This window comes from Labrus mixtus, unplaced genomic scaffold (genome assembly GCF_963584025.1).
Source record: "Labrus mixtus unplaced genomic scaffold, fLabMix1.1 SCAFFOLD_93, whole genome shotgun sequence".
Classification (NCBI taxonomy): domain Eukaryota; kingdom Metazoa; phylum Chordata; class Actinopteri; order Labriformes; family Labridae; genus Labrus; species Labrus mixtus.
The window spans coordinates 17501-25000 of NW_026870365.1; the positions used below are offsets into that span (position 1 = coordinate 17501).

Below are 7500 nucleotides of genomic sequence, written 5' to 3' on the forward strand. Positions count from 1 at the left end.
AGCTGACGTGTCAGTACTGAGCAGGACAGCTGGACTAATTTGTTTGTTTTTTGGATGCGCTTTGGATTTATTTAAATACCTCAGATTGTGAGTGAATGTCCCCCAGCAGTCACTGACTGTTAGGGGGATCGTTTTTCTTTTCACCTTTTTTTCCTGTTTTTTTTCCACAATTTTGTGAAGAATTTTTGTTTTTTGTGAATGTTTGCTCGTATGTCGCGAGCAAACTCACACGGACGGATCACAAAGATGACAGGACCACGGACTGGAGAGATGGAAAAAGGAAAAGAGAACGGACAACAACGTGAACAAACAAACATGGCACTGAAACAAAGGAATGGATTAAACGACAACGAGAAGAACGACGGACAAAAAGGACGGATGAAAACGGCAAATGAAACAGGGAACGGAATGGATGACGGAGAGAGAGGAAGAGAGAGGAGCGGCGGGCTGATTGCTCCGCATGCAGAGAATGGGAGAGGTGGCGAGAGAGCAGAAAAAGAGGAAGCAAAAGTGTCTTTTGAGAGAAAACTAACACTAAACATTGAAATGGTGGGAGACAAAGTTCCTCTAAATCACGTCATGAGCAACATAAAAATGATCTGTGGGGGCCTGCTGGCGTGCAGAACCCTGGGACCTGAAAAACTGGAGGTGACGGTGAGCAACATTAAAGGAAAGGAAAGGCTGCTGGATGGATTTAAAATCGGAGAGACCAGAGTCGTGGCGAGAGAACTAAATAATGATGAGCTGGTGGTGTCTTTTTTAAACCTGCCAGCGTATATCACAGATGAAGAAATAGTTTGGAAGCTGACGGGATGGGGAGTGAAACCGACATCACCAATAAAACGCAGAATGTGGCCTGGAACAATGATAGCTGACGGAACGAGGTTTGTCCGGGTCAGATTTAATGACCAGGTACAGTCACTCCCTTACTCCACAAAGTTTAACACTGTGATGGGGAACGAATACTTTAGAGTAATACATGATAGACAACAAAAAGTGTGCAGGATGTGCATCCAGCCGGGACACATCCTGAGAGAGTGTCCAGAATTTATGTGCCACAACTGTGGGGTGCAGGGACACTTTGCGCGAGAGTGCAGCGCGAACAGCACAAAATGCACAAACTGTAAAAAAAGAGAAAATGAATGTGAGTGTGAGAACGGAGAGGAAAGCAAGAACGAGGTGGAGGAGGTGTACGAGGATGAAGACGAGGCGGAGGAGGTGTACGAGGAGGAGGCGGAAGAGAAGGAGGTGATCGGAGCAAGCAGGAAGGAGATCAGAGAAGACGAGAACAGTGACGGAGAAATGGAGCAGAGCGGAGAGAGCGGAGGAGAACGGGCGTCAGAGTGCGAGCTGGAGACGCCGGAGCTGGCTGGAGAGGGAGGACAGCAGAAGCAGCGAAAAACGAGCGAGAGAGGGAAAAAAGGAGACGGAAGGGACGTGGCAGAAGACCCGGGGGTAAGCATGAGCACAGAGGGGAGGGAGATGCCTGAGAGTGGTGTTGGACAGGCGGGAGGGAGAAAAATCACGCTAAATAATACGGGTAAAAGCACCAGTCCCAATGAAACGGACAGCGAAATGGATGTGAGTGAACTGGCGAGTGCGCAAAAAAGACTAAGTCTTGGACAACGAAAAAAGTTGGTGAAAAAATTGAAATGTAAGGACAAATAATGACTGACAATAACCCCTGTAAATCCGTTTTTTTTGTTTTTATTTTTATGATAATGGCCTTTAATTTATTTTCGATAAACGTGAATGGACTAAGGAACAAAGAAAAAAGACATGCGATTCTTTCCTTGCAGAATGACGTTTTGTGCCTGCAGGAGACCAGGTGGGATGATTCCCTGGTGGAAGACATAAAAAAAGACTTTGTGGGCCATATTTTCTGCTCCAATGGCACGTCGAGGGCGAGAGGAGTGGCGGTTTTAGTCAAAACGGGTCGGGTAACAGGGGTAAATTTGGTTTATGGAGACAAAGAAGGAAGAATAATAGTAATAGACTGTGTGTATGAAACGAAAAATATAAGAATCATAAATATATATGCACCGAATGGAGAAAAAGAAAGGAAAACATTCTTCATTGCAATAAGCAAATGGTGGGAAAGGAATTGTATAATAATCGGTGACTTTAATGTGGCGATGACACCCACCGATGTGTCAAAAAATAATGTGTTTAAGGGGGATGTGAGCAGGGGGACACTTAAAGATATAATGATAACGAAACAATGCATTGATATTTGGAGATTGCTACATCCATGGGAGAGGGTGTTCTCCAGGAGACAAATTGTACTGAATAGATTAAAACAATCTAGAATAGATTATGCTTTGGTGACATGCGAGGTAGTGAGGTGGATTAAAGAAGTTGAATATAAAACTAATATGTGGAGCGATCACGCTGGAATAGAAATCACGTTTAGAAAAGAAACGAATGTACGTAAAGGAGGGATATGGTGCTTTAATGCAAGCTTGCTGGATGATGGAATGTTTGTGAAAAGTATGGAAAGATTGTTGAATGATGTGGGATATGAGTGGAATGAGAGTGAAGATATGAATGTGTGGTGGGATAGTGTAAAAGTCAGAATTAAAAAAAAGTGTATCAATTATAGTAAAGAGAAAAAGTGGAGAGAAAATAGAAAGGAAGAGAATTTGAGAAAACAACTAAGTGAGGAAATAGCATCGCTTGACAGTGTAGATAATGTAGATGTCGAAAAATACATACATTTAAAAGAACAGTTGGGAGTGATTGAACTTAAAAAGAGTAGGGGTGCAGCCATTAGGAGTAAAATACAATATATGTATGAGGGGGAGAGGAGTACAGCCTTTTTTTTAGGTCTGGAAAAACAAAAACAAAAAAGAACAGAAATAAACGAATTATTAAATGAAGCAGGTAAAAGTGTGACAGATAAAAAGGGAATTTTAGAAATAGTAAAGGGCTATTATGAAAGCCTGTTTTCGAGACAGGAGTGTGATAGCGTGAGTGTGAACAGAGCTTTGGGTGCCTTAAAGAAAAAACTAAGCGAGGACGATAAAATGTGGTGTGATTGTGAGTTTACAGAGGGAGAAATCAGAAGTGCTTTAGAGGGGTTAAACAAAAACAAAAGTCCTGGGAGCGATGGCCTAACTGCGGAATTCTACCAAGCTTTCAAAGAGCAGCTGGTGCCCTTGGTGAACAAATTGAGTAAATATATGGAAAAAGTGAAACATATACCAAAAAGTTTAGGGGAAGGGGTGGTTACTATTTTTTACAAAAACAAGGGGGACAATAAAAATCTGGACAACTACAGACCAATCAGCCTACTCAACACAGACTACAAAATCATAGCGAAAACAATAGCCAATAGAATCAGGGAGGTAATAGGAACAATCATAGAACAAACACAATCATACAGTATACCAAACAGAGACATAGCAGACTCAATCATTTCAATAAAACAGACGGTCAGGGATATGGAAGGGGAGGGGGGAATATGGCTAGGGATTGATTTAAATAAAGCTTTTGACAGAGTAGATCACGGGTTCATGGGGAAGGTGTTAGAGAAGTTTGGATTCGGGGAGAGAATGAGAGAATGGATAAATATGTTGTATACAGGAGCGGAAAGCAAGATAAAATGTAACGGGGAACTAACTGATTCTTTTAAAATATCAAGGTCAGTGAGACAAGGATGTCCGATGTCAGCGCTGTTGTACAGCTTGGTAGCAGAGCCGCTGGCAGCACTGATATCGGAAGACGTAAACATAAAAGGTATAGGTAAGGAAAACGTAAAAATAATACAGTATGCAGATGACGTGAATATAATGGTAAAAGGAGAGGAGGATATAGAATTGATATTAAAACATGTACAAACTTATGAAAGAGCATCTGGGGCAAAAGTAAATGAAAATAAGTCAGAAATTATGTTACTAGGTAAGGAATCCAATCTAGTTAATAAGTGGGGATTTAAAACGGTGTGTGAGAGAAGAAAAGTGTTGGGAGTGAATATGGGGAAAAATGAGAATGAATGTGATGATGTAACATGAAAAGAGGTGGTGGGTAAAATTAAAAAAACATTGAATTTGTGGAAAGCGAGGGGTCTATTGTTGAGAGGAAGGGTAGCCGTAACAAATGCTCTCGTGTTGTCCAAAGTGAATCATGCGCTGAGTACTTGTACGCTTCCGGACTGGGCCTTTAAGGAGATTTCAAAGACCATTAGGGACTTTATTTGGAAAAACAAAGCAGCGAGTATAGCTCACAAAACAATAATAGGGGCTAAAGATCAGGGGGGGCTAGCTTTGATTGATTTACTTACAAAAAAAGTAGCACTAAGAGTCAAATTGATAGGCAAATTTATGGACCAGAACCGGAACGTAGTTTGGAAAAACCACTTCAAACAATATCTGTGCAGTTTTGGACTTTACAACGAGGACAACCTGTACCAGATCAATAACCCGGATTCATTTAAACACTTGCCACGGTTTTTCCAGGAAGTACTCAGTGCGTGGTATCAGGTTTCATCCTGGACTGTACCAGAGTGCGGAACGAGAGGGTCAGTGCTACGACTGCCCTTCCTCTCGAGCCCGTATTTTAAAAATGGGGAGAGGGTAATTAAGTGTGAAGCTATGTCGAAAGCGGGATATATTAGAATAAGGGATTTACTGAACTGTGGGGGGGATTTTGATTTACAAATGGTGGTGAGGGGTTTAAAAAATAAAGGGTGTGTGTGCAGAAAGGATGTGATTGAGGGAGTGTTTGCAAATGTAAAATTGTCTTTGTCGAGCGAATGGGAAAAATTAATCAAAGAGAAGGAGGGAGTGATGCAGGACGATGTGGGGGGGATCTCCCTGTGCCTAGGGGAGAAGAAACACAACATTATAGATGTCACTACAAAAATTTGGTATAGATGCGCAATCACACATAGAATACAGAAACCCACATCCGAAGTAAAATGGACAGACACATACCACAACAAGCAACATGATATGGAAGAACATTAACATTCCGCATACACCACATGCAATATTTGACCTAGATTTCAAACTGAGGCACAGGAGGATCTTCACCTGCATCGTCCTGCATCAGATCCATAAGGAGAGGTATGAAAGAAAGTGTTGTGTATGTGAAAGTACGGTTGAGGATTTAATACATTTGTTTGTTACGTGTGGGGAATTGGTTTATTTTTGGGGAAAAATAAGAGAAATGTTGGGGAAATGCAGTAAGAATGAGTGTTGGAATGAAAGGGGGTGGGAATTGTCGGTGTTGTTGGGGGTGGGAACAAAACAAAAAAATCACAATGTAATGAATATAATTTTGGCTTTTGCAAGAAAAGCGGTTTTTAACAGGAGGAATTATGCACTGTATGAAAGAAAGAAAATGAATGTGTGGAGAATGTTTGTGAATGAATGGAAAGCACATCTTAAATTGCTGTACATAGCGAATGAGAGTGAGTTTGTGAGAATGTTTGTGGAAGGTGCGAATGTGTGTAGAGTAAACGAGGAGGGAATTATGTGGGATGTCTAAATTATTTTGTTTTTGGTTTTTTTGGTACGAGGGCTTCTTTTTTGGTCATGGGGAAAATGGGTGATTTGATTTGGGTTTGTTTTTTTTTCTCATTGGTTTTTTGAGAATACTGTGGGGTTTTTGTATGTTTTTGTGGTTTGTTTTCAGAGGGGTGTTTGCTTTAGGGGAGGGACTCAGAAGAGTTGTCATGAGTTGGGGGTATCAGGGGTGGTTTGAGTTTTTTTTTTTTTCTGATGCTATGTTTTTATTGTTTTTAGGGTGCCGTTTGCGTCAGAGGGGAGGTTTAATTTAGAGGGTGTATGTATTATAATAGCATTTGTTGGAAATGATGTGAAAGAATTATAAATGTTTTTGTAATTTTGATAATAAAAGATTAAAAAAAAAACACGCCCGATCTCGCCGGATCTCGGAAGCTAAGCAGGGCCGGCCTGGTTAGTACTTGGATGGGAGACCACCTGGGAATACCAGGTGCTGTAAGCTTTTTCATTTTTTTGATCATATGTTTTTTTTTTATCATAGAGAGACATATTCACATGTCCAAAAATTCAGCCAGAATCAAGGGCATGACATCTTTAAAAGGCCCCTGTCTGTACACAATAATGGCTTACGGCCATACAACCCTGAACTCGTGCGATCTCGGAAGCTAAGCAGGGTCGGGCCTGGTTAGTACTTGGATGGGAGAGCGCCTGGGAATACCAGGTGCTGCAAGCTTTTTCATTTTTTTGATCATATGTTTTTTTTTTATCATAGAGAGACATATTCACATGTCCAAAAATTCAGCCAGAATCAAGGGCATGACATCTTTAAAAGGCCCCTTTCTGCACACAACAATGGCTTACAGTCATACCACCCTGAACACGCCCGATCTCGTCCGATCTCGGAAGCTAAGCAGGGTAGGGCCTGGTTAGTACTTGGATGGGAGACCGCCTTGGAATACCAGGTGCTGTAAGCATTTTCATTTTTTTTGATCATATGTTTTTTTTTTTTATCATATAGAGACATATTCACATGTCCAAAAATTCAGCCAGAATCAAGGGCATGACATCTTTAAAAGGCCCCTTTTTGCACACAATAATGGCTTACGGCCATACAACCCTGAAATTCTCCAATCTCGGAAGCTAAGCAGGGTCGGGACTGGTTAGTACTTGGATGGGAGACTGCCAGGGAATACCAGGTGCTGTAAGGTTTTTCATTTTTTTTGATCATATGTTTTTTTTTATCATATAGAGACATATTCACATGTCCAAAAATTCAGCCAGAATCAAGGGCATGACATCTTTAAAAGGCCCCTTTTTGCACACAATAATGGCTTACGGCCATACCACCCTGAACTCGTCCGATCTCGGAAGCTAAGTAGGGTCCGACCTGGTTAGTACTTGGATTGGAGACTGCCTGGGAATACCAGGTGCTGTAAGCTTCTTCATTTTTTTGATCATATGTTTTTTTTCTTATCATAGAGAGACATATTCACATGTCCAAAAATTCAGCCAGAATCAAGGGCATGACATCTTTAAAAGGCCCCTTTTTGCACACAATAATGGCTTACGGCCATACCACCCTGAACTCGTCCGATCTCGGAAGCTAAGTAGGGTCGGACCTGGTTAGTACTTGGATTGGAGACTGCCTGGGAATACCAGGTGCTGTAAGCTTTTTCATTTGTTTGATCATATGTTTTTTTTTTATCATAGAGAGACATATTCACATGTCCAAAAATTCAGCCAGAATCAAGGGCATGACATCTTTAAAAGGCCCCTTTCTGCACACAATAATGGCTTACGGCCATACAACCCTGAACTTGTCCGATCTCGGAAGCTAAGCAGGGTCGGGCCTGGTTAGGACTTGGATTGGAGACCGCCTGGGAATACCAGGTGCTGTAAGCTTTTTCATTTTTTTGATCATATGTTTTTTTTTTATCATATAGAGACATATTCACATGTCCAAATATTCAGCCAGAATCAAGGCCATGACATCTTTAAAAGGCCTCTTTCTGCACACAATAATGGCTTACGG

At 41.3% G+C, this 7500-nt stretch overlaps 1 non-coding gene and 4 pseudogenes across 1 annotated transcript; all 5 read left to right on the forward strand.

Annotated features, from left to right (window-relative positions):
• The first annotated feature begins 6092 nt into the window (after positions 1–6092).
• Positions 6093–6201, forward strand: LOC132971809 (5S ribosomal RNA; annotated as a pseudogene).
• Positions 6202–6323: 122 nt separating this feature from the next.
• Positions 6324–6442, forward strand: LOC132971672 (5S ribosomal RNA). Its single transcript, XR_009672768.1, has one exon. It is a non-coding gene; the product is annotated as a 5S ribosomal RNA (ribosomal RNA).
• A 356-nt stretch (positions 6443–6798) lies between these two features.
• On the forward strand, positions 6799–6907 carry LOC132971785 (5S ribosomal RNA; annotated as a pseudogene).
• A 123-nt stretch (positions 6908–7030) lies between these two features.
• On the forward strand, positions 7031–7139 carry LOC132971717 (5S ribosomal RNA; annotated as a pseudogene).
• A 122-nt stretch (positions 7140–7261) lies between these two features.
• On the forward strand, positions 7262–7370 carry LOC132971821 (5S ribosomal RNA; annotated as a pseudogene).
• Positions 7371–7500: the final 130 nt, after the last annotated feature.